The following is a 25,441-nucleotide window of genomic DNA, read 5'->3' on the forward strand; positions in this document are numbered from 1 at the left end:
CACCCAGCACCCACCATTGTGACGACTCCCAAATCCCCCTGTACATTTCCAAAGCACCTGTAGGGGGTAACAACTCCCACTGAGAGCCGCTGGTGGAGAAGGTCAGTGCGGGTAGAGCAGTGTTTCTCAAACTTCAGTGTGCTCCGGAGTCTCCTGGGATTCTTGCTAAGATGCAGATGCAGGAGGTCTGTGGTGGAGCCTGGGACTCTGCATTTCCAGCACAGCCCCAGCTGATGCTGGAGAGATCAGAGGAGGAAGAAACGACCTTTGGTTCAAGGAGCAAGGACCTCACAGAAGAGAAAGGAACACAAACAGGGGCTTGAAGAACAAAGGGCTGTGGAGCTAATGACGTCCCATGGGGCCCAGGCAGCTGGGAGGCAGGCCCCGGAGAGGTCCAGTAGCAAACAGCGCCCGAAGCCAGTCAACAGCGTTGCACTGACAACCACAGTACTGCTTACCAGGCGGGGTAAACATAACAACTCCCTATTGGGGTTGGGTCTGCCAGACTCTGGTTAAGTTCATTTCTTTCAATAAATCTAGCAGCTTCCCCTTTGATAAATACTGTCAAGGCTGGAACACGTGGTGCTAACAAAATATGGTTTCAATTTGGGGCCCACCGCACTTGTGGTTAAATACTGTGTGTGTGTGTGTGTGTGTGTGTGTGTACAAAAGCCGACTCAGAGCCAGCCAACTTAATATGCCTGGGCTGAAAATGGTTCCATCCAGGAGGATTCAGTTATACAGATTCTGCTGCTCTGAAAGACAACCTAATCCCCATCGTCAATTTTAATGCTCCAGAACTTCTTGTGAGCATGGGAGCTTTTAAAGCTCAGCCACTTGTGTGCTTGCATCCGGGCAGAAGCAGTGCACGCTTGTTTTCCTGATATTTTTATGCCTGCTTTATGTTCATACGTTGTTTGACATTCAGAAAAAAACACCCTGTTTTCATCAACAACTCAGCACTGCATTTAAACCTGATGGTCCTTAGCTTTGTAGGAAAGGGAGGTGGAGGCAGAGGGGGAAGACAGTGTGGGGCGAGGAAACGAGAATCATAGTTTAGCAACAGACGGAGGTTTGTTCTGGTGGGATTTGTTTCTGGGAACACAGAAACTCTCGGTGTTTTTGTCAATCTGCATGTGCCGGTCTTGGAACAGCTCAGTGAAAGAAGGAAACTGGCTAAACAAGTTTCGGAGGTGGACCCTACTGGTAACTGCACCTCTAGCTCATCGTGAATAATGAAGAAGTCTGCTCCGTAGTCCAAGTAGGTCACAGGAACTGCACGGAGGCAATTGCCCAGCAAACCAAAGATTACAGCACCTGGCCAATAAACTTATCGGGGAAACAAAGCTGAGAATGAGGTCAGCGGCAGGTGACCTCAGCACGGTGGGATGCAGAGCAAGTGAAGAGGCTGGGTGGGCGGTGGGAGGGCAGCAAAGAGGGGGAAACTACCGGAATATCTCTATGCTTCAGAAGACAAGCTCATCAGGAAGGTGAAACTGAGGCGAGTGAGCTGGGTTGTTTCATAAAGCAAGCAAGGAGGAACTGATTTCCTGAAAAGACTAGGAATTTATCACCAAGGGCACCCGGGTATGAAAAGAGCTGACAGGAATTTTTTCCAGAGGCATCTTCCATGTTGCATTTTTAAATTCGTCAGAAGTATATTTCTCTTTTTATGATTAGATGTAATTGCAGTGACAGAAAAAGCCTGAAATGCTGCGAGCAGCGACTTTCAAGTCAGCCACTGGTTACAGAGGGAGCTTTGAAGGGGGCCAAGCATTGTGGAAATTCTGAAACTTTGAATATCCGTACTTATTTTAATTTTTTTGTGGCAAAAGTGAGGCATGCTTATTGTTAAAAAAAAAAAAAAAAAAAAAAGTGAGATCCTGGGACTTCCCTGGTGGCGCAGTGGTTAAGAATCTACCTGCCAATGTAAAGGACACAGGTTCGAGCCCTGGTCCAGGAAGATCCCACATGCCATGGAGCAACTAAGCCCGTGTGCCACAACTACTGAGCCTGTGCTCTAGAGCCTGTGAGCCACAATTACTGAGCCCACGAGCCACAACTACTGAAGCCCGCATGCCTAGAGCCCGTGCTCTGCAACGAGAAGCCACTGCAATGAGAAGCCCATGCAACTGCAACAAAGAGTAGCCCCCGCTCGCCACAACCAGAGAAAGCCCGCGTGCAGCAACAAAGACCCAACACAGCCAAAAGTAATAAATAAATTAATTAATTTTTTTAAAAAAGTGAGATCCTAAAAAGCACAGACGTTTCTGAAAAATTGGGGAGAGTTCTCTTAATTGCTTAGGGAAGCAATTAGGCCCCTTTCACTGGGCTATCTTAGAACCATTAGGTTCAAGTTAGAACGTGCTTAGGAGCAGTCAGTGGGGACTGAGTGGATTGAGAGACTCCAGAGGTATTTTTCACTGGTCTCTGAGGTCAGCTATGTTTGTTTTCTCTGGTTTCCTGGAGGGGGAGAGAAAAGGAAGCCTCCACTTCCCCAGCACCCCCCACCCCCGCCAAATGCTGCTGGATGGTTTGGAGCCGTGGCAGGTGCTGGTCAGGCCCTGGCCAAGCCAAGTGAACATTCGGAAGTGCTGCTGCATTTGGTGCGGTTGTCTTTTTTCCTTGGATTGCTTCCTCACTCACGGAAGAGATGGAGAGGAGGGCCTGGCAATTTATCTGGGAAAAGAATTCAGAACTCTAACGGTATAGAGAGTGTGTACCATTAGGAAGGGCGGGGGGGGAGAGGAGGATTTGTTCTCGAGTATTCATCACAGTGATGAAATGCTATAGGGACAAGAGGTCAGTGGGCATTTAACCCAAACCAAATTTAGCAAGTGGAACAAGCCTCTCATTGGAGGCCTGGATTCCACATTAAAAGCCATTCTCCACCTGATACCTTTTAAAGATACCGCTGTGGTATTTAAATTTCATGGATTTTACTCATGGCAGGTCCCCAAGCACAATCACCATGAAGCAATGACACAGCATAGCACCAGCCACCAACGGCCCTAAGCCAAGGGACTAAGTGGAAAAAGAGGCAGGGTTTTTCCTTTAGGCCCCCTGCTTCTCTACTTTGTAACCTTTTAACCCCTTCCAGGTACCTTGGTTCCAGTCTCCTCCAATAACAACCTTAGTGGGCTTCTGTTGTTTCTGCCCCAGCATGTGTCTGCCCTTCCAGTGAATTAGAATACAGATATTTATCGGGGAACTGCCCCTTCCCCCTCTCAGTCTGTGGGGGTCTGGTGAAACTGACACCCCTCTGACTGGGGAGTGGAGTGTATGAGGCATGTTCAGGCCAATCATTTAATCCTGTTTCATGGCCACGTGATTGCTTCCGGATGGGCCCATGACCCAGGCAAAACCTATGAGAGGCAGTGAGATTTTCATGGGTATTTCAGGAAAATAGGCTTGCACTTTCTCCTCTGGACTGGACACTTGAGAGTATGCAGGGCTGAAGCCGCTGCCATCCTCTTGCAGTCACAGGAAGCTGAGATTAATTCTATCAATGCAACAGGCAGGTCTGAAAGCTGGGAACAAAACCAAAAACCCTCCATTCTGGGCTTCCCTGGTGGCGCAGTGGTTAAGAATCTGCCTGCCAATGCAGGGGACACGGGTTCGAGCCCTGGTCCGGGAAGATCCCACATGCCGCAGAGCAGCTAAGCCTGTGCACCACAACTACTGAGCCTGCGCTCTAGAACCCGCGAGCCACAACTACTGAGCCCGCGTGCCACAACTACTGAAGCCCACGCGCCTAGAGCCCGTGCTCTGCAACAAGAGAAGCCACTGCAATGAGAAGCCCGCGCACCGCAACAAAGAGTAGCCCCCACTCGCCGCAACTAGAGAAAGCCTGTGCACAGCAACGAAGACCCAACACAGCCAATAATAAATAAAATAAAATAAATAAATTTATTAAAAAAAAGAAAAACCTGCATTCTGATGATACTATATGAGGCCTAAAAACATCTATGCCTCGAGCCAGCCCTACCATGGAGTGTTAAGCTAGGCTTTTCAATAAATTCTCCTTTTGCTTACACCAAAATTGTGTCAGGTTTTCTACCACTTGTAATCGAATTCAGATACACCCAAGAACCTCTTGTTCCTTCTCATTAACCCATATCAAAATCTGCTTTCAGGAAAGGATTGTCCACTCTAAATTATGAACAACTGATAATGCTTCAAAGTATGGCTCCTTCAAGAGAATTTCCAGTTTTCAGCAAATTTTCATTAGCAAATATTGAGCCCCTTCTGGTGCAAAGAGACGCAGGAGAGCATGCTAGGAGGAAAGGAGAGCCAAGCTTTCCCATTGAACTCAGTATTTTAGTGTCTAGTTTTGGCCATTCAGATCAGTTCCAACTTCTGATAACGACTGAGTAAATAGTATCTGACTAATCCTTCTGCCAAAAACAATGATAAGTTCTGGACCTAAAACAAGACAATAACAAAACCTGTTCGAAGGTCCTGGAGGGCAACCAAAATGGTTTGGTTCTGAAGACAAAAACTGGAGAAGATATGACCCTTGAAAAAAGGGGGGGATCCCACTGGGCGAGGTCCATGTTGATCAGGCGTTTCCTCTGGCGGTACTCTCCTCTTCCCAGGATGGCAGGAGACAGAGCTCAAGTGGAAAGTGGCAGCCCTATGAGCTGAGGAGGCAGAAGCTGGGGTTTGGGGCTTCCACAGCAGCTGGAGATTGGGAAGGAAGGAACCCCAGAAAGGAGGGAGCCTCAGAGGGGGAGCTCCCAAATCTATGTACAAACTTCCCTCAGATCCTTCCGTCAGCTGACTCCTGCACGTTGCATGTGCAAAGTGAGGTGCAGGGAGCCCAGGGAAGAGCAATAGCTGGAAGGCTGAAGTTATGGCTGCCTTGTGTTGGAAGATGGAGCTTAGAGTTCAATTCCTGCCCAGTTAGGGTGGTGTGGCAAATACCCAAGACTTTCCATGGAGACCACAGAGAGCACACCTTAGGAGTAAGGACTACTTCCCAGGACTGAAGGCTATGCCCTAGGAATAAAGGCAAAACCCAAATAGACCCACCCTAACAGATCGTAAAACCAATTCTTCGCAGCTACACTATTCAATACAATAATCTCCATGTACATGTGGCATTTGAAATTTGATTAAAATTAAATAAAACTTAAATTGCAGTTCCTTAGTCACTAGCTGCATTTTAAAGGCTTATAGCCACTTGTGGCTAATGTCCATTATATTGGACTGCACAGAGTATAGAACATTTCTACCACAAAATTTCTATTGAATGCCGTAGCTCTAGGGGCTCAAGATAGTATGCTAGTGATTTAACTGCTTGCAACAAATCTCAACTTTCTTTAAAGAAAGATAGCAGAATCTAAAGTCTCTTTAATTTACTGTCCATAAGGCTCAGTATACAATAAAAAAATTACTCAGTGTGCAAAGAAGCAGGAAAATGTAATCCATAATGAAGAGAAACAATAGTCAATAAACACAGACCCACATAGGACCCAGATGTTAGAATTAACAAAGTTTTCATAATTATGATAAATATGTTAAGGAATCTGTGGGAAATATGCGAATAGTAGGTGAACAGATGGGAAATTTCAAAAGAGATATGTAAACTTTAAAAAAGAGTCAAATGGAAATCCTAGAACTGAAAAATACAATATATGAAATTGAAGACTCATTGGTTAGGCACAATGAACACAACACATGAAATTATCAGTGAATATATAGAAAAGTCAATGGATATTATCTAAACAAAGAGGAAAAAAAAGATTAAAAGAAAAAGAATAGGGCCTTAATAACCTGTGGGATAGTATCAAGCAATCTAATGTACATGTAATTAGAGTCCCAGAAGGGGAGGAGAGAGCAGGTGAAGAAGAAAAAGTATTTGAAGAAATATTGGAAATTTTTAAAAATTGATGAAAAATAGTTATCTCAGCAAACCTCAAATAGGATAATTTCAGCCATTTAGATATCTTTGACCTAAAACCCAGCCCCACCCACTCACTGACAAGATATAGAACTTCTCCTGGGGTAGGATACAAATACTGAGAGGCAGTGATGATGCTGACAAAATTCCAAAGATCTCATCCCAGAATTTGGCTGACTCCAGAAAGCAACTCTAGAGTACACTTTTCTCACATTCCTCTTTCAGGCCACCCTGAAAATGAGGTCTCCAAACATTTTACCTTGATTTGACTCCAGCTTAAATTCAACTTGAAGGTCATATTATATTTAGATGGAGAATAACTGATTTCTGAGAGGTAGAGAAAATGGGGTGGGGTGGGGAAGAAACAACGGAAAGCTAACTCAAAGCACAAATGGCCTCATATCAGGAATCAGGTTGAGGGAGGGGAAATAAAGAAAAGATTGGCAGGAATTACCCCTAATCACTCACATTCCTTCTGGGTTCTCCTCTGCTACACAGCTCAGGCACTTGTGAGGACCTGTGATACCTGGGAGACTTTCCATGGCAAATAATAACAATTTAAAAAAATTAGAAAACAAACTGTACCAAACTGACTTAAATATAAAGAAATTCATTATCTCACAAAACTGAAATTTCCAGAGGTAGGGTGGGCTCCAGGGCTGGTTGATTCAGCAACTCAACCATGTCAACAAGGACCCATGTTTTCTCCTTCCCTGTTCTACTCTTCTCCACAAAGCCTTCACCTTAAGATTGATTCCCTTCAGGTTTTAAGAAATCTGCTGGGGCACGGGGCTACGTGTGTAGATTTGTTCATATCTAGCAGGAGGAAGAAAAAGCAAGAAAACTCCTCCTTGAAGCAAGGAATATAAATCCTCCCCTTTAGTCTGATTCAGCTAACTTAAGTTGTGCCTATAATGAAAAACGTATTTATCTTAAATGCTAACAATAAGATTTTAGAACAGAGATGTGTGGGGTAACTTTAAGCCTGAGTTTCTACTCAGGTTCCTAGGAGGGGCCTCTGATATCAAGGGGGTGTTGCAGTTACCTATCTCTATCACTTAGAAGTAAATTTCCTGTAGCAAGAGTAAATTACATTTTTCGTTTATTTTGTGTTCCTAAAGAGTAAACTGACAAGTCCATGGAGTTGCTGTGGAAACTCTGTCTAATGGCCAGCACCGTGGGGCTTTCCTTAGGATCAGCCATCTCTCCTGCCCCTCAAGACCACCTCTGATAGCCAGCAAGAGCACGGTGTTTGAGACAGTTTATGAGCATCTTAGGTAATAGATAATAATAAACATAGTGCCAATAATAGAGCCAATCTGCTCACAGCGTCATCCAGAAAATATTGAGGGCTCTCACAACAACAGCAACAAAATTCCCAACAATAATCACAAGACAACATGGACGAGAGAACACTGAATTGAAAAGTATGTGAAGAGTTTTGACTGAGAGTACCCAAAGGGCAATAACTTGTTATGTGACTACTCTAAGTCATCCTGTTGCATAAAGAAACCAGTTTGTTAAGTGCGTCTTTCACATGTAATTAGATACCGAGTTGGCGTGTTCACTATGGTGCGTGAGTATCCTTAGGAATGAGAAAAAAACAACAGCATACACTGACGATCTGTTTGTCAAGAGGAGGTCACAGCCTGCATACTAAGAATTAGTAATCAAGTCAAACGGAAAGGGAAAAAGCTTATTGGGAAAGTCAAAGGGAAAATTGGTAAGTTCAGTTTCACTGCTTACACGATGACTTTTGTTTTGCTTAGTGATACCTGCAGAGTTTGTTTAGCCATCTATGGTGCAACTAAAAAGTCCTGAAAGTTTACTCTCATGTCATCTTTTTTATTGAGAACAGACATCAGTTACACTGTCGTCCAGTTGGTGATCTTAGAGGCACCCTGGCTGCCCAATAACCCCATTCATTGCCCTAGATGTGCTGAGAATGGGTAAAGGCAGAGGATGGATACCCACGCAGAAGTGAAGCGGGGGTAGAACAGCACGGAGAAATCTTTGGAGGACAAGAGCAAAGGATGTGACAAGGCCAAAACATGTGGTGAGAGGCAGACAGAACCCCTAGAGAACACTGGCCTATACAGTCCTTGGTGGGAGGATTCTTTTTAAGAATCTCCAAACCAAGGAGTTTGGTAAACTAGGAAATACGGAGACAAAGGTAAAACTCATGCCAGACTCAGCAAACAACAGCTGGAAACAAGGAAGCCCAAGGACAGCCCTGAGCGTGGAGAAAATACTGCTGGTTAGGCATTGTTCTCGAGTCAGACCACACACACAGAGGGTCACCGTTGAAAGTGAAGGACAACTGGGGCTGGTGTATGTGTCTGTCTTTGAAAAGCAGTATAATGCTTTCTGGACTTATTATAGATTCTATACTTATTTCGAATCTTCCTAATGGCACCTTTTTTTTTTTTTACAATCCGTGACCCAAACGTACTCAAGTTGAAGCCTCCCCCTTCATCCCTGGTCACTTCTGCTGTCTCTGCTTGCATCGGCCCCCTGGAGAACTTCTGTCTCCTGGCCTGAATTGAAACTCAGCTCTACCCAGAGCATATCACTTCTTTTGCAGCTCTCTTAAGTATTCTTCCACAGCCCACAGCCCACAGCCCCGGGATGAAGGGTGGGAATAGCCCGCTCCTCAGTCCCTGGTGCAGAATCCAAACATTCCTGTAAAAATGGCTGCTCTCTGAAGTGCTGGTGTTGTTGACAGCCACTGGCCGCTGGAACACTCCCTCTGCTTCCCTGAGAACTTTGCCTCCTAACTCACACTATTCCCTCACACCTCAACTCTGCCATATTCCTGGAAGACGTGAGGGTACCCACGGATGACCCAGTCCGTACTCTGGCCTCTCAGTTCCTTAATCTACCCTGCCACCTCCAGCACCTACTTCTCTGTCACACTGTGGACTTTGTCATCTGTCAAAACTCCCCCCTGTTCACGATCCCCTCTCATTCTAGTCTAGTCTGCTTTCTTACCTAGTCTGTGCCCCAACCTTACTGAGGCCCTTAGTCTCCTGGCCCCTCTACTTTTTCTTATCCATCAACCCACTCTGTTTCCCTTTGAAGCCACGTTAGATACATGGTCCATTATGTCAATCACTATCTCACCAACACCCTAAACTTACTGGTCTATTTTGTCATTTTATCACTTTTACCTGGGGAAAAAGTCAATCCTAGAAGGACTCAACAATAGCCCTTTTTCACATCTCTGCCTAGGCAGCAAAGCACGACCGGAGAAGAACCCCCCAGCCTAGCAGAGTCTTCTTCATGATCACCTCCACCCCCTGAGGAATCCCACTGTCCTCTTGTCCACTCACCTTTCAGTCTCTGAACAACCATTTCAAACTTTCCTCTTCAAGTCTTTAGCCCCCATCTCATCCCTCTCTAGTGCCAGGTGTCTTTGTTCCTACTTCACAGAAGAAATAGAGGCCCTCAGGTGGGAAGTACCTCACTTCCGGCCACCTGCACCCATAACCCAGCCTGCACCTGTACTAGCTCCTGAGCCCATTCTCTGCACCTCCCTCCTGACAAAATGGAAGTGATGTCCCTCCTCCCTGAAAGGTCAGTTCCCTTCCCGAGGCCATGGATTCCAACCTTCTCAGAAAATGTGTGTTACCAACCATCTCACCTTTTCTAGCCTTGATCTGTTCCCCTCTAATGGATTCTTTTCATCAGCATCTAAACATGCTCTAGTCGCTCCTATTCTTAAAAAATCCCGCTCCCAGACCCCAAATTTCCTTCCTGGTTCTACTCTTTTCCTCTCCTCCCCTTCACACCCAAACTGGTTGGGAGAGTTGTGCATAGTCATTGTTTGCCCTCATTCAGCACCTGTTTACTCATCAGCCCCGTCCAACTGGCATCCTCCCCTACTTCTCCGTTAAAACTATTTTTATCAAAGTATCCAGTGGCCTCCACACCCTTAAATCTCATGGACACTGCTGAATTTTCACAGTATTTGACCTCTCAGTAGACTTTAGCCAATTTAACCTTCCTTCTTTGGGAAAAACTATTTTTTCTTGGTATCTAAGCAGCCATATACTCTCCTGGTTTTTCTCCCACTTCCATGGCTCAATTTCTCTGTCCCTTTGCAGATTTTCCTCTTCTAATTGACCTTTAAACATTGGAACTGCTCAGGTTCAACCCTGGATCCTCTACTTTTCTCACTCTACACTGTCTGCCTAAGTCATCTCACCCACCTTCGTGGCCTCATCTCTATGCTCTCAAATTTGTACAACAGCTCAGACTTTTCTCCAATCTCCAGAGCTTCTCGACTACCTGCTTTACATCTCTGCTTAGATGCCACAAACACATCTGTTTAGAACAAAACTCATGGCCTTTCCCATCATGCCAGAGATCTTGCATTCTCCCCTCCAGATCCGCTTTCAACCCAGGAGGCTGATTTAGTTGACTATATCCACTGGCTCCCTTGCCTCTGGCTTCCATTTGGGTTTGGCCACTGGGGATCCCTGGGAAGAGGTTGGAAACTGGGGAGAGAGGGAGGTCAAGGTGTTCACTCTCTTAACTCCCTGTCTGTGAGGTTGCCAGGAGCTGCCTGATTCCCTTGACTGAAGGTCGCTGCTTCTTTTAATGGGGCGTCTCTGCATGACCCTCCTCCTCAAGTCTAGGGCAGTTCTGCTCAGCTGCTACCAGCTCCTGGTTATTGCTTTCTCTCTTGTGATTTCCCTATATTCTGTCTACACCATTGTAAATAGTTCCCTCTTGAAATTATCCTCATTTGAACACCTGCTGTTTCTTTCTGGTACTCTGACTGATAGAGTAATTGATGTTAGAAGTTGCACCAGGAAATAGATCCTCATAATGTGCTTCTGGGATTGGGTTGATCATGTTTGAGGAGCTGAACGATAACGTTGGGAGAATGCGGAGGTTCAAAGGATGGAAATGGACGTTTGTCATCCGTGCATGCAGTAGTATCACAGTCATTCAGATGATCAGCGGTCATAGCATGGCATGAAGAGTAAGTGGAGGGCAAGACATGGGGAGATCAAGAGGCTGTGGCACTTAGTTGCTCTGTCGAAGGAAGTGATTTTAAAGATTATAGAGTCACCTAGGTTTTTCTTACAGCTCCAAAGTGCATATATAGGCAAAAAGATAAGGGTATGAATATATATATATGTACATATATATATATCATATATTTAAGAACACTTGTAGAGAATCGAACCTCCATGGCAAACTTGAAGAAATCTCTTGTCCTGAAGTCCTTACCGTGAACAGCCAAGCCCTGTGTCTCATTGCAAGGGTTGCAGAGTTAAAGTGCCAATTAAAAGTTCAGCCTTTCTAGGTCTCTCATGCTAGTGTAAGGCACTGGTGGGACATGGATAAGGCTGAAAACTTTGAGCTGTAAATGTCCCTGAGCCTTCTTTCTGCAAAACAGTGTTTTCAGTGACTATACCTGGAGCAGTTGCCTCGAGAGCTGCTGCTTATTCTCGGGCCCAAACTCTCTCTTCTCTGCCTCCAGCTCTGTAAGAAGAGTTAGATCTCAATATAGCCCATAAGGAGAAATAGAAAAGTCCTGCTCCAGGATAAAATAGTCTACCCACCAAAAGAGTTACAAGATCTTGACACATGGTATCTGGAGGAGTGGGAAGATCATATGTGGGAGGAGATTGTAAGGGTGTTGGGGGAAGATAGTAAGGCTCCATCAGGCTGAATGTATTGATATGGGATATCACCTAGGACTCAGGGTTGGCTCAAGCGCCAGGGAGTGGTGTAAATAGTATGTTGGATTGGATATTAGAGCCTGGAGTCTATGATGGTCTGTGGTTCTTTAGGTCAAAGTTCTGTCAATTCTCTGGCATAATGTAGAACAGTGGTTCAAACAGAGTGGTGACCACATCACCTGAGACCATCAACATCAACTGGGAATGTATTACAGAAATGGAAATTCTTGAATCTTACCCCAGATTTACAGAATTAGAAACTCTGGAGCTGAGGCCTGGGAATTTGCACTTTCAAAAATGAATCAGATGCCCATTAAAGTTTGGGAATCACTGGTGTAAAACAGATGTCAATGTGCTTACAAGTCACCTGGGGATTCTGTTAAAATGCAGATTCTGCTTCGGCAGGTCTAGGACAGGCCTGAGATTCTAATGTGCTCTCAGGTGATGCCAAGATACTGCTAGTCTGTGAACTGCACTTTGAGCAGCAAGGCCGTAGGAGGGGAAGGAGTCTAGAGGCTCAGGGAAATGGGAATGTTGGAATGGATCAATTTCTCCACCCTGTTCAACCATCACCTCTTCAAATGCCCTGGGATGGGCTTCCCTGGTCGTGCAGTGGTTGAGAATCTGCCTGCCAGTGCAGGGGACACAGGTTCGAGCCCTGGTCCGGGAGGATCCCACATGCCGCAGAGCAAGTAAGCCCATGCGCCACAACTACTGAGCCTGTGCTCTAGAGCCTGCAAGCCACAACTGCTGAGCCCACGCACCACAGCTGCTGGGGCCCGCACACCTAGAGCCCATGCTCTGCAGCGAGAGAGGCCCACACACTGCAGCGAGGAGTGGCCCCTGCTCGCCGCAACTAGAGAAAGCCCACACGCAGCAGCAAAGACCCAATGCAGCCAAAAATAAATAAATTAATTAATTTAAAAAAAAATGCCCTGGGAGGACCCACCAAGGAAGGAAAAAATGCATTGGTAAAGGGCACCAGAATCATTGAAGAGTTCTGAGGTGGCTCTCTGAAGGTCAGAAATAACAGGGGACTTCCCTGACAGTCCAGTGGTTAAGACTTGGCCTTCCAATGCAGGGGGTGCGGGTTTGATCCCTGGTCGGGGAGCTAAGATCCCAGACGCCTCGGGGCCAAAAAACCAAAACATAAAACAGAAGCAAAATTGTAACAAATTCAACAAAGACTTTAAAAATGGTCCATATCAAAAAAATCTTAAAAAAAAATTACAGTGCTGATGTGGCAGTGAAATTAGTTTCTGTGGTCTCTGGTTTCCATCAGAGACAAGGTAAATGCAATTACCTTAATAAGCCACAGGGATGGAGAAATAGAGTTTTGTATGCAGGGATCTGTGGCAATCAATGGCTAATTGATCACCTAAAATGAACTGGATGGGCAGTGTACTAAGTTACTTCCTTACAAATGTAGGGAGAAAAATTCTGGCTCTGCTGGGCAGAGACCAAACTTGCATCATCATATTGGGAATATATAGCTTCTTATCCAGTTCCCAGACCTAAGCCAGTTTGCAGACCAAGAACCTTTTGAGAAAGGACCCTGCAACTTACCTCAAGCCTAGAAGGACAAGTGACCACTTATCAGGGTGACTGAGTACTGGGGAAAGGGTACTTATCCATCTCCTTGGGGGATTGTTATTGAGCTTATGCTGATCCCTAGATCAGAAATGCCATCTGGGTTCACTAGAGGAATGGCTATTGAGATCAGATGACAGAGCCTTGACTTGAACTAACAAGGGGTCCAGCCAATGTGATCCCCTGTCCCAGAATGGATAGTTCGAGGAGATGTCCTCAGGAAATGGAATGCTCCCCACGGTGGTTCCCTGAGAGCTATGATGGCAGTGCCACCGCCTCCCTGATAAATGATAAGTGTCCTACCCCAAATAGCAAACCAAAAGCAATATTTTATTCCTGTCCCCACTGGGAAACCCCCAAAGCATCCCTCTCCAGCTTCCCTCTTACTCTCGACTCTGCGTTTCTTCTCAGGATACTCTTCCCTCGCTCAACCCTTCCCTCGATGCCTGTTCCGCTGCAGACCGCTCCCCTTTCTACATCCTTCTGTTCCTCTCTCAGGCTCCTGTGCTTCGTTGCCTTCACTGAAACTTGCCCCTCCACTGAGCACTTCCTGGGGCCCAGTTTGCTTGAGGAGATACAGCTTATACTCTAGGGCAGTTGGTTAACCCTCATGTTGGTATATTTAGTCTCTCCTTACAATTAAAAAAATACTTAAATCACAGAAGTCAGACATGTTGGTTGTAAAGCACTGCACCAATACAGACTAAATACAGACTAAAAATGGACTCCCTTTTCCCTTCCTTCCTCAGAGATAAGCAGTGTTAAATTTTCTATTTACTCACATGCACACACAAGCCGAAATACGGCTTTGTTTGTTTATCACAAATAGGATAATACCGTACCTATTATTTGGTGACATGCTTTTCTCACTCAACAGTATATCACAGACCTCATATTACATCATATAGATCCACCTTATAGCTTTTTTAAATTAAAGTTTATGTTTTGAGATAATGGTAGATTCACAGGCAGTTGTAAGAAATAATACAGGGAGATCCCATATACCCTCTAGCAAGTTTCCTCCGATGTAACATCTTGCAAAATTATAGTACAGTATCACAACTAGGATATTGATATTGATACAATCCATCAATCTTATTCGGACTTCCCTAGTTTTACTTGCACTCCTTTGGGTGTGTGTATGTGTGCGGGTGTGTGTGTGTGTTCTATGCAGTTTTATCACGTGTGCAGTTTCCTGTGGGAACCATCACAGTCAAGGTACAGAGCAGTTCCATCACCATGAGGCTCCTTGTGTTGCCCTTTTATACCCACCCCCCTGCCCTCCTGCACCTTCCCTCACTCCTAACTCCTGACAAGCACTCATCTGTTCTCCATTTATATCCTTTGATCATTTCAGAAATGTTCTATAAATGTAATCATATAGTTTATAACCTTTGGGAATTGGCTTTTTCGTTTAGCATAACTCCCTGGGGATTCATCCAAGTTGTTGTGTGTATCAACTTTTTCTTGCTGAGTAGTATCCATGATGTGGATATACCAGTTGGTTTAACCACTCAACCGCTGAAGGACAGCTGGATTGTTTCCAGTTTTTGACTGTTATGAATAAAGTTGTTTTGAGCATTCATGACAATTTTTGTGTGAACATGAGTTCATATTTCTGTGAGATAAATGTCCATGAGTATAATTGCTGGGTTGTATGGTAATTGCATGTTTAGGGGAAATGGGCACACTCATATGCTACAGATATAAGTGTAAAGCAGAACAATATTTTAGGAGAGTAAATGGGCAGTGTTTATCATTTTTTAAAATGCATATACATTTTAACTCAATTTTGCTTCTAGGAACCTATCTTATAGAAATATTTGTGTGTTTGCTAAAAGATATATGTACCAGGATGTTCATTACAACATTGTTTGCACTGGGAAAAAATTTAAAACAACCAAAATGGCCATATAATACTGTATGCTATACCTCTTTCTATTTTTATTTTTGCCATTGAGTAGGTGCAAACTGTCATCTTGTTGGTTTTTTTTTTGAGAATGAGACTTTTATTTATTTATTTATGGCTGTGTTGGGTCTTCGTTTCTGTGCGAGGGCTTTCTCTAGTTGCGGCGAGCGGGGACCACTCTTCATCGCAGTGCACAGGCCTCTCACTATCGCGGCCTCTCTTGTTGCGGAGCACAGGCTCCAGACGCGCAGGCTCAGCAATTGTGGCTCACGGGCCTAGTTGCTCCGCGGCATGTGGGATCTTCCCAGACCAGGGCTCGAACCCGTGTCCCCTGCATTAGCAGGCAGATTCTCAACCACTGCGCCACCAGGGAAGCCCTGTCATCTTGTTTTAATTTGAAACTCCTGTGGGAACTAGAGTTTAAGCATTTTTTTCCCCAAGATTTTTATTTGTATTTCTTCTTCTGGCCTAATCTTCACATTCTTTGCACAAAATACACACTTGAGTGATTGTTCTTTTATTGATTTTTTTTTTAAAATTTTAGTACACATACTGATGAGTTTAGTACACAAACTCATCTTTTTTTTTAGTTTTTTTTATTTACTTATTTATTTATTTATTTATGGCTGTGTTGGGTCTTTGTTTCTGTGCGAGGGCTTTCTCTAGTTGTGGCAAGCGGGGGCCACGCTTCATCGCAGTGCGCGGGCCTCTCACTATCGCGGCCTCTCTTGTTGCGGAGCACAGGCTCCAGACGCGCAGGCTCAGCAATTGTGGCTCACGGGCCTAGTTGCTCCGCGGCATGTGGGATCTTCCCAGACCAGGGCTCGAACCCGTGTCCCCTGCATTGGCAGGCAGATTCTCAACCACTGCGCCACCACGGAAGCCCTTGTTCTTTTATTGATTTTTCGGCATTTTTATACAGTTGATATTGTGGTGTTAACCCCTTACCTGTTGGCCTGCTGCTTGACCTTTGCAACCTAAAACTTTTAGATTTCTGTGAGATCAAATCTGTCACACTTCCCTTTAAGGCTTCTTGTCTTGTTTGGGTAGAGGCTTTCCTACCTCCCATCGTGGTTTCATTCCTATTTTATTAGAGTTATGCTATAACATTAGTTTTTAAGATGCCTCAGATCCTTTTGAAAGAGACAAGAGATACATAGATCCCATAAATAAAGAAAAATGCTGTGTGCAATCTGAGAAATAATTTTTAGTTATTCATAACTGTCATGTTCCTTGACAAATATAATTCTTGCTGTGCTGTATACATGTTAGAGTGATGCCGGAAGGAGTAATTATATCATAACTTTAAAGGATTATGAACACCGCAGGGAATGGTGCTGTTTAAACACGTTGCTAATACTGTGTTTGCACATTTTTCAATCTGCTCCAATTACATCCACGTGGCTCTCGGCAGCCTGGCTTGGACTGGCCTCCTCTGAGAAGGATGGAGAATGTGAGGAGGTCAGAATCTTAATCCACGAGAGGTTGTTTAGGCAAGGAAGTCATTTATCTTGCTGTGGACACAATGAAGAGCTCGCCATCCAGCAATTTGTAATTGATCACAGTTATGTTGCCCACTTAAGTGTGGGGCAGGGGAGGGAAATGAAGGAAGGTGTTTGGTCAGAAGATGAGCACAGCTCTCGGAGTGTTTAGTCAGGTCCCCAATTTAGGTTGATTTAGCAACAGCAACAAAAATGAAGTCATTCAGAAGAACCCCAAATGAAACAAAGACATGAAAATGGAGATTTACTCCACATGTTGTGGGTTGATGTTTCCTTGGAAGGAGCGGTCAGGAATTTTTGAGCCTTAAAGCAACCACATATTTAAGTCATTTAACTAATTTAGACATGCTTGCTGCTACCACAAAGAAAATAAATTATAGTGAGCTCTAGCCTGATGACTAAAAAGCCAATTCACCGAAAATGGAAGAACGTTGATGGTACTCATATTAGGTAATCGGTACAGTATGTTAGCCCTAGTGGTCTGGTTAACCAAATGAATGCACATTTAGTGAAATTCGGTATAATCTTTTCCTAGAACTACCCCACTCAGTTACGGCGAAATAGGTTCTACTAATCACAGGCTGCATAACTTGGAGATTAAGCATGGTTTGGCAGACAGAGATGCTTTTTATTATATTGTTTGGTCTTTTGTGGAGCATAACGGAAGACGTGTCAGCGAGGCTAATGTGGTTTCTTTCTTTGCTTTAGGAATCCACTTAAGAGTTTAAGTGATCACAGGACTTGAACAAACTTCAGTGCTCATTCAGTCAACTCCTTTCATTTTACAAAAGAGGAAAGAGGAGAAAAAAGGCTGTGACTTGTCTGAGGTCATATAGTGAGTTCATGACAGCCTGGATGATACTTGGGTCTTCTGACGCCCAGGCCTGTGTTCTTAACATTGTAAGAAAATGCACGCTCCAAAAGTCCAGGCTGGCTGGGACCTCTGGCCCAATTTCAGGTAACTCAAGACATTTTCAAAATCTTTCCTGGATGTAAAGCCATGTTGAGTTAATTCCATTGAGCAACTGGAGGAATGAAGAAGGGATCCAGAAACTAGGTCTCTGAACTTAAGGTTAAAGCTTTAGTCATTTTTCCTTCTTTTTGGAGCTGACTTGGACTCTTTGTTTCAGATGAAGACCAAGATGTGGCCACCTGTTGTGGAGAAGCCAGGTCACCTTCCTCTGCTCTCTCTTGCTTGCTCTCATTTGCTGGTGGCTTTGTAATTAGGAACAACGCACCATGGGCTGAAGGTTGGGGAACTCTGAGCTGGGGGTAGGAGTGTCACAAAAGAGGGGAAAAAGGTAGCTAAATGCTGATTGAGCACTTAAAATTTTTTAATTTGCGATTTTTCTTTATGTATTTTGGAACCTGTAATTTCCCCCCGAACTCTCAGATATTTCCTAAGGCCCTGAGAAGCTCACGGGCCCTAGGCACTATGCTTGTAGAGCCTGTGAGATGGGGACTCGGAAAGGAGTGCCAGCCGGGTTCTGTGATCTTCTCTTCTTAGTTTCTGCAGTCCCCACCCTTCACATCCACCCAGGACTCCCTCAGTCAGGGTTGACTGCACGGTAAAGGGATCACGGAGTGACTCAGACTTGCTGAAAATGACAGACAGTTTAGCAAACATTGAGTCATACGATCTCATCTTATTCAAGTCCATTGGAAAACAGGTTAGCAAATCAGGTTTTATTGTCCTGTCAGATTCCCTTTCCCTCCCCACCCTGTAGGCCCAGGCCAGTGTTCTTTCACCACTTCTTTCCTAATTAACATCCTGGTGTGAAAGGAATGCTGTTCATCAGGACTCCACTCCCATAGCTATCACTGATATGAGGGCTCCATTCTCCTGCTCAGAACTCCCAGCTCAGGAATCCACCTCTCTCAGGCAAACATATCACAAATATTTCTCTACCAGAATAGCTAAAATTAAAAAGACTGACAACACCCAGTGTTTGCAAGGATGTAGAGCAACTGCGACTCTGATATATTTGCTGGTGGGAACGCAAAATGATACAGTCACTTTTGGAAATCTGTTGGACAGTTTCTAATAAAGTTAAATATATGCCTACTCTTTGGCCTAACAATCCCACTTCTAGATATATATCGAAGAAAAATTAGTGCATACGTTTACGAAAAAACTTGTCTAAGAATGTTCATAGCTACTTTATTCATCATAGCCAGAAACTAGAAGCAACCCAAGTGTTCATCAACAGAGAAATAAAGAAATTGTAGTATATTCATACAATGGAATACTAAGCACCAATAGAAAAGACGGATGACTCATACATGTAACAATGTGTATGAATCTCAGAAAAATTGTATGGAGCCAAAAGCTAGGAATTCACATGACTCCATTTACATAAAGTTTGGAGACAGGCAGAACTAATCCATGGTAACAGAAGTCAGAACAGTGATTATCTTTGTGGGAATATTGACTAGGAAGAGGCACAGGGAGCCTTCTGGAGTACTGGAAATATATTTAATCTAGGTGGTAGTTACATGGATGTATAAACATGTAAAAATCCATTAAGCTGTACACTTAAGGCTTGTATGCTTTATTGTATGTGTTATAGTTCAGTGAAAAAGATAAAAAGAAAAGGTAAAAGAAGAAAATGATCACATGGACATCAGCAGTTCTATAATTTAAATGTTTTGTTAATTCTGCATCCAGTCAAATTAGATGTATCCCCAGTTGTGTGTATGATGTTCAGGAGAGAATGGAAACCTTTTGTACTTTTCCCCTCTGTGCTTTGTTACATCAAAGCATTAGGAAGCTAATATGTTTCCCCTTCCAGGAGGATTTATATGTTCAAAGGAAAACCATTGGGAGAAAGTAATGATTAACACAAAGGAATGACCGGTTCAATGGTGGGCTTTCAGCCATCAGTAGAGGAGGTATTTCAGGTCAAGGGAGGGTCAAGGGAAGCTCCTAGCATATTCCACACTGAATGGGTAGAAGTGAGCAATAAACTCCTGACAGTCATTTCTGCTGATCTACTGGTATGGTCAACAGCCTTTGGTGTTCCGCTTCTGTGATGGAAAAGTCAACTGGCTTGTTTCCAACAGCCGAGAGGAAGTGTTTGTCTCCTGGGGTCAGTCTTTTCCTTTAAAGCTGGGGGGGGAGGGTGGGTCTCTCGAGCAGCTTTCCATCTGCATTGAGAACGTGGACAGAAAGCAGGAAAAAGAGAGGCCAGGATAGAGGATGCTGAAATGAGGGTGAAAGTGGAAAATCACGGGAGAAAGTGAGTACAGGGCAGCGCCATGGGCAACAAACAGAAGACACAGCAGGAGCAAGGAGAGGGGAAGGGAACCCGGCAGAGTGCAGTGAAAACGCAGTCGGTGTGAGTGGACGCGACCCCGAAGCCAGGGCCACCGTGCCCTTGGCACCTGCAGCCTGTGAATCTCTGTGCCCCTCGGGAAGCGGCTGGGTGGGCGAGCTGTCTCCTGGCTTCTTCCTCTCAGACTCTGAGCTCGCCCCTCCCTCCACTGTGCCTACAGCATAAAACCTCATCTGATCACATTAATCCCCAGATTAAAATTATCTAATCGCTTGACATGATCTCTTTAAAAAGTCCAAGCTTCTTAATATGGCTTACAAGAGCCTTTCATGACACATCCCCGCTCGTTCCTCCACCCACATCTATTTTGTGAATAATGAGTAAATGTGTTAGTAAATTTTAGTTACAATCCTGTTCACAGAATCTGGCTGTTCCACTTGAAGAATCCTAGGAGGGTATCGACTGTATTTACCCGGCCCAACTCCAGGAGAACACTGTGAGAGAGCTCCTGAAACAGGTGCCTTGCAGGACTTGATCCCTCCAGCCGGGACGACCTGCACCCTTCCCTGCTGAGTGGGCGCAGGAAGTTGGGATTGCCTAATTGAGGTTTGGATAAAGAGATGCATCCTCACCCTCCGACTCTCATCCAGGACCCTTGTTCTGACAGAAAGTTCTCTCTTCTACCTTCCAAATCCTGGCTGCCCTTCAAGACTCACCTCAAATACCACCTCCATTATAGCCCACTCAGGCTCAGGAGTAAGGTTTTCTGGTATTTTGGCAGCAGACCTGGTCTGGGGGCAAAAGGAAGATCTTAGGACCAGAAGCTGACAGGCCTTGGGGTGGTAACGTGAGTGGGTGCTAGTGGCCTAAGGTCCAGTTTCCAGGGGCCAAAAGCAGACTAACATCTTAGTCTCCATAAGCATCAGTCAGTAACCTGGAGGGTCCAGCTTCCTGCTGGGGCAGAGAGGCAGACGGTTCCAGCAGAGGGCGACAGCTGAAGTTAAGGGACAAGTCTCGTCAGTGTGGCTCCAGGTAACCAGCTCCCTTAGAGCAGGACCCCACCTGGGGATGTGGAACTACAATTCCGATTCCGAAGCCTGAGGGAAGAGGCAGGCAGGAGCAAGGCAAGATGTCAGGGCCCCAGCCTGGATTAGGAAAGTGACTCAGATCCCAGCCATGCAGGCCAAACGGACCCACCAGGGAGAGCTCAGAGAAGGTGGAAATCCCACGGGCCCCAGGTGGTAAAGTCCCATGGACACTGCCGCAGTGAACCATCAACAAACTATTCATTCCAGCCTGACCAGCTGTTAGTCATCCCAGCTACAGCTCAAGGACTAGGTAGGGCTGAGCTTGATGGAGAGGGGTGCTGTGAGCTGCAGCCATTCTGGGCCGGGAGAGGCAGGTGCTGAACCTTCTCTGGGAACCTGCCCCACGCACCCCGCACCCCTCAACATAGTTGCTGGTGACTCTCCTCACTTTTTCTGTATCCTCCTACTGTAAGTAACCCCTGCAGCATGTAGCAGAGGGCCAGGCACACACAGTGAATGTGAGTTAAGTTGGACTGAATTGCATTTAGGTGCTTGGCAGTGCAGGCCTTGATGTGGGCTCTGCTGTCTAAAGGAACCCTTTCCCTTGTGTCTTATATTGCTGATCAGGACGGTCACTTCCCATTCTCCTGGGACCCATAAAGAAGTGGAGGACAGTACGTGTACCCCACACCCGCCTTCCTCTGCCATCTCCGGGTTCAGCGCCTCAGCCAAAGTGATCTATTCCTTCTTCCTTTCTGCCCCTAACATCAGTGGAAAAACTTGATCTGGTTGCCATGGAGACCAGCCACTGACTTCAGAGTGCCTGTTTATTAAAGATGAAAGTAATGCATGCCTGGCTGATCTGAGCAGCTGTCAGAGAGAGATTCGGCTGTTAGCAAAGAAAGTCACTAATTTCGAGGCATAATCACTCAAGAGGGAGACGGCCCCCCTTCATCTTCCAAGTGGAGCTGAGCACTGTGGGTAAGATCTGCCCCAGCAAACATTTCTTGTTCGGGTTTTTTGTTTGTTTATTTTATGATTAATATGGTAACTGTACTTCTTTTCCCCCTTATTTCCTACTAAAATATATAGCCTTTCAGTCGTGTGATAGATTAATTCGGCTTTGTGGGCAGGCTGAGGAAACCCAAACCCTCTCATGACGTCGTTTCCTTTGGAAAACGTATTCTGAATTCCATGCCACCTACTTTCCAATGAGCTTGTCTGTTTATTCATTCAACAGTCTCCACCAGGTGTGTGAGAAGAAAAGAGGTGGTGTTGAGAGACACAGAGAGCAGACTTGTTGTGTTCTGTGTGTGCCTGGACAGATGGGAGAGAAGCGGGCGCCTTCCCAGGGAGACGATACATTCGAAGAGAGGTGGGGAGTCTCCCGTCTCCCAGCCAAAGGAGTTGTGTGATCAGAAAATCAGTCCATTTGCTTCTGCTTTTTGTTCTTTTCATTCGTTCAATGATAAAATCTGAGAGAAAATTTGAATTCCGAGATCCATTATTTTGATTCACCAAGTATTCTCTAAAACCGGCGGAGCAAACCGGGTTAACTCCTGCTTGGTTGTAAAGGAACAGCACGGTCCCCACTGCAGCGCTTTAAGATGAACAAACCGACCAGGGAGGCTGAGTGTTCAGAGAAGAGGCAGCTGGTAGCTGGTCCTTACGTCTAGAAACAAAGATCTAGCCCAGCTGTCTGGTCAGAATCCAGCCAAGTCTCTCATCCTTTCTGACCTCAGTTTCCTCATCTGAAAATGAAGTAATGAGCAAGCTGATCCTTTCCAGTTCTAAATTTTCTTTCGTTCTTGGTAGGGATTGTAAGTGTAGGTCTCCATAAAGAGAAAGGGCTCCTAACCTTGGACAGCTGAGCAAGGGTTAACTCTGGGTCTAGGTCCCTGTGAACCAAGGACAACCCACGCCTCTGGTCAAGGGGGTGTCAGGCCAGGGCAAGTGCTTGTTTCTAGTCTCTCTGCAGCGATGGCCAGGCATTTACGTGGTGGTCTAGGCAGCAGCTTCCACCCCGCTTCTCCTGAGCTGCCTGGTCCGTGGGAACAAAGAGTTTGCAGCTAAGGAATGGAGGTGGGTGTTGTCAGTGCCTTCAGAGCCCAGATCTGCCTGGAGCTCCAGGAAGGAAGCCTCTGGGCAGACAGGCCTCAGAAGTGCCAGCAGCCACCCCACTGAAGCTTTTATTTCTCACCCTCTCCATTCGTAAGGCGAGCAAAACTGCTGTCTCATGTCACTGAAATGCCTTCTCCTGAGCTCTTGCTGGAACCATGTTTCTCCAAAGGACATGCATGGGTCTTATGTTTACATGTTTCACTGAGAGAAATTTGAATCCCATTCATGGGATGCCAAGGCAAGTCATAACACATTTTTTACACATTGATTTAAAAATTTTTTATGCCAATTGTATAAAACAGTAGGGAAAGGGAATAATATGCATTCATTCATCCATCCATTCATTTAGCAATGACTTATTGTAGGCACTTACTATGGGCCAGGCACTGTTCTAAGTACAGACCTGCCCTCAAGGGGGATACATTTATTTTTCTTAAAACCAGCTTTATTGACATGTAATTTCTACACAATAAATTCACCCATTTTAAGTGTAAAGTTTGATGCATTTTTAAATTTTTAAATTGAAGTATAGTTGATTTATAATATTGTGTTAGTTTCAGGTGTATAGCATTGTGATTCAGTTTTTTGTTTCTTGTTTTTTGGGTTTTTTTGGGTTTTTTTTGAAGATTATATTCCATTATAAGTTGTTATAAGGTATTGGGTATAATTCTCCGTGCTATAGGTAAATCCTTGTTGCTTATCTATTTTATGTATACTAGTTTGTATTATTTTTTAGATTCCACATGTAAGTGATATCATATAGTATTTGTGTTTCTCTGACTTATTTCACTAAGCATAATATTCTCTAGGTCCATCCATGTTGCTGCAAACGGTAGTATTTCATTCTTTTTTATGGCTGAGTAATATTTCAGTGTGTGTGTGTGTGTGTGTGTGTGTGTGTGTGTGTGTGTGTGTGTGTGTATTCGCAAGCCAATTGTCTGTTGATGGGCACTTGGGTTGCTTCCATGTCTTGGTTATCGTAAATAATGATGCTGTGAACATTGTGGGGCATGTATCTTTTTGAATTAGTGTTTTTATTTTCTTTGACTATATACTCAGGAGTGGAATTGCTGGATCATATGGTAGTTCTATTTTTAGTTTTCTGAGGAAACTTCATACTGTTTTCCATAGTGGCTGCACCAATTTACATTCCTACCAATAATGTACGAGGGTTCCCTTTTTGCCACATCCTCTCTTGTATTTACTGTTTGTAGACTTTTTGATGATAGCTATTCTGACTGGAGTGAGATGATACCTCATTGTGATTTTGATTTATATTTCTCTAATAATTAGTGATGTTGAGCATCTTTTCATGTGCCTGTTAGCCATCTGTATGTCTTCTTTGGAGAAATGTCTATTCAGGTCTTCTGCCCGTTTTTTGATTGGGTTGTTTGTTTTTTTGATATTGAGTTGTATGACCTGTTTGTATATTTTGGATATTAACTCCTTGTAGGCCACATCATTTGCAAATATTTTCTCTCATTCCATAGGTTATCTTTTTGTTTTGTTGATGGCTTCCTTTGCTGTGCAAATGCTTTTATATTTGATTAGGATCTATTTAATTTTGCTTTTATTTCTTTTGCCTTGGTGGATTGATCTAAGAAAATATTGCTCTGATTTATGTCAAAGAGTTTTCCCTATGTTCTCTTCTAGGAGTTTTATGGTGTCATGTCTCACATTTAGGTCTTTAAACCATTTTGAGTTTATTTTTGTATATGGTGTGAGGAAATGTTCTTTTTTAAAAATTTTTAATTTATTTTTTGGCTGTGTTTGGCTGCGCGCGGGCTTTCTCTAGTTGCAGCGAGCAGGGGCTACTCTTCATTGTGGTGCATGGGCTTCTCATTGTGGAGCACAGGCTCTAGGTGTGAAGGCTTCAGTAGTTGTGGCACACGGGCTCAGTAGTTGTGGCACACGGGCTTAGTTGCTCCACGGCATGTGGGATCTTCCCGGACCAGGGATCGAACCCATGTCCCCTGCATTGGCAGGTGGATTCTTAACCACTGTGCCACCAGGGAAGTCCTGTGAGAGAATGTTCTAATTTCATTGATTTACATGTAGCTGTCCAGCTTTCCTAGCACCACTTGTTGAAGGGACTGTCTTTTCTCCATTGTATATTCTTGCCTCCTTTTTTGTCGATTAATTGACCATAAGTGTGTGGGTTTATTTCTGGGCTCTCTATTCTGTTCCATTGATCCAAGTGTCTGTTTTTGTGCCAATACCTCACTGTTTTGATTACTATAGCTTTGTAATATAATCTGAAATCTGGACGGGATATATCTCCAGCTTTGTTCTTTTTCTCAGGACTGGCTTGGCAATTTGGGGTCTTTTTATGATTCCATATAAATTTTAGGATTATTTTTTCTAGTTCTGTGAAAAATGACATAGGTATTTTGATAGAAATTGCATTAAATCTGT

The 25,441-nt window shown here is 44.4% G+C and overlaps 1 long non-coding RNA gene across 1 annotated transcript in view; it reads left to right on the forward strand.

Annotated features, from left to right (window-relative positions):
* The window catches only part of LOC309634629, a 33,695-nt gene extending 14,483 nt beyond the window's left edge, over positions 1 to 19,212 (forward strand). Inside the window, exon 2 of the long non-coding RNA XR_014248259.1 lies at positions 17,311 to 19,212. This is a non-coding gene — a long non-coding RNA (uncharacterized lncRNA). The remainder of the gene's footprint in view (positions 1 to 17,310) is intronic.
* Positions 19,213 to 25,441: the final 6,229 nt, after the last annotated feature.

Source organism: Balaenoptera borealis, assembly GCF_965194805.1.
Source record: "Balaenoptera borealis genome assembly, chromosome: 9".
NCBI classification, from domain to species: domain Eukaryota; kingdom Metazoa; phylum Chordata; class Mammalia; order Artiodactyla; family Balaenopteridae; genus Balaenoptera; species Balaenoptera borealis.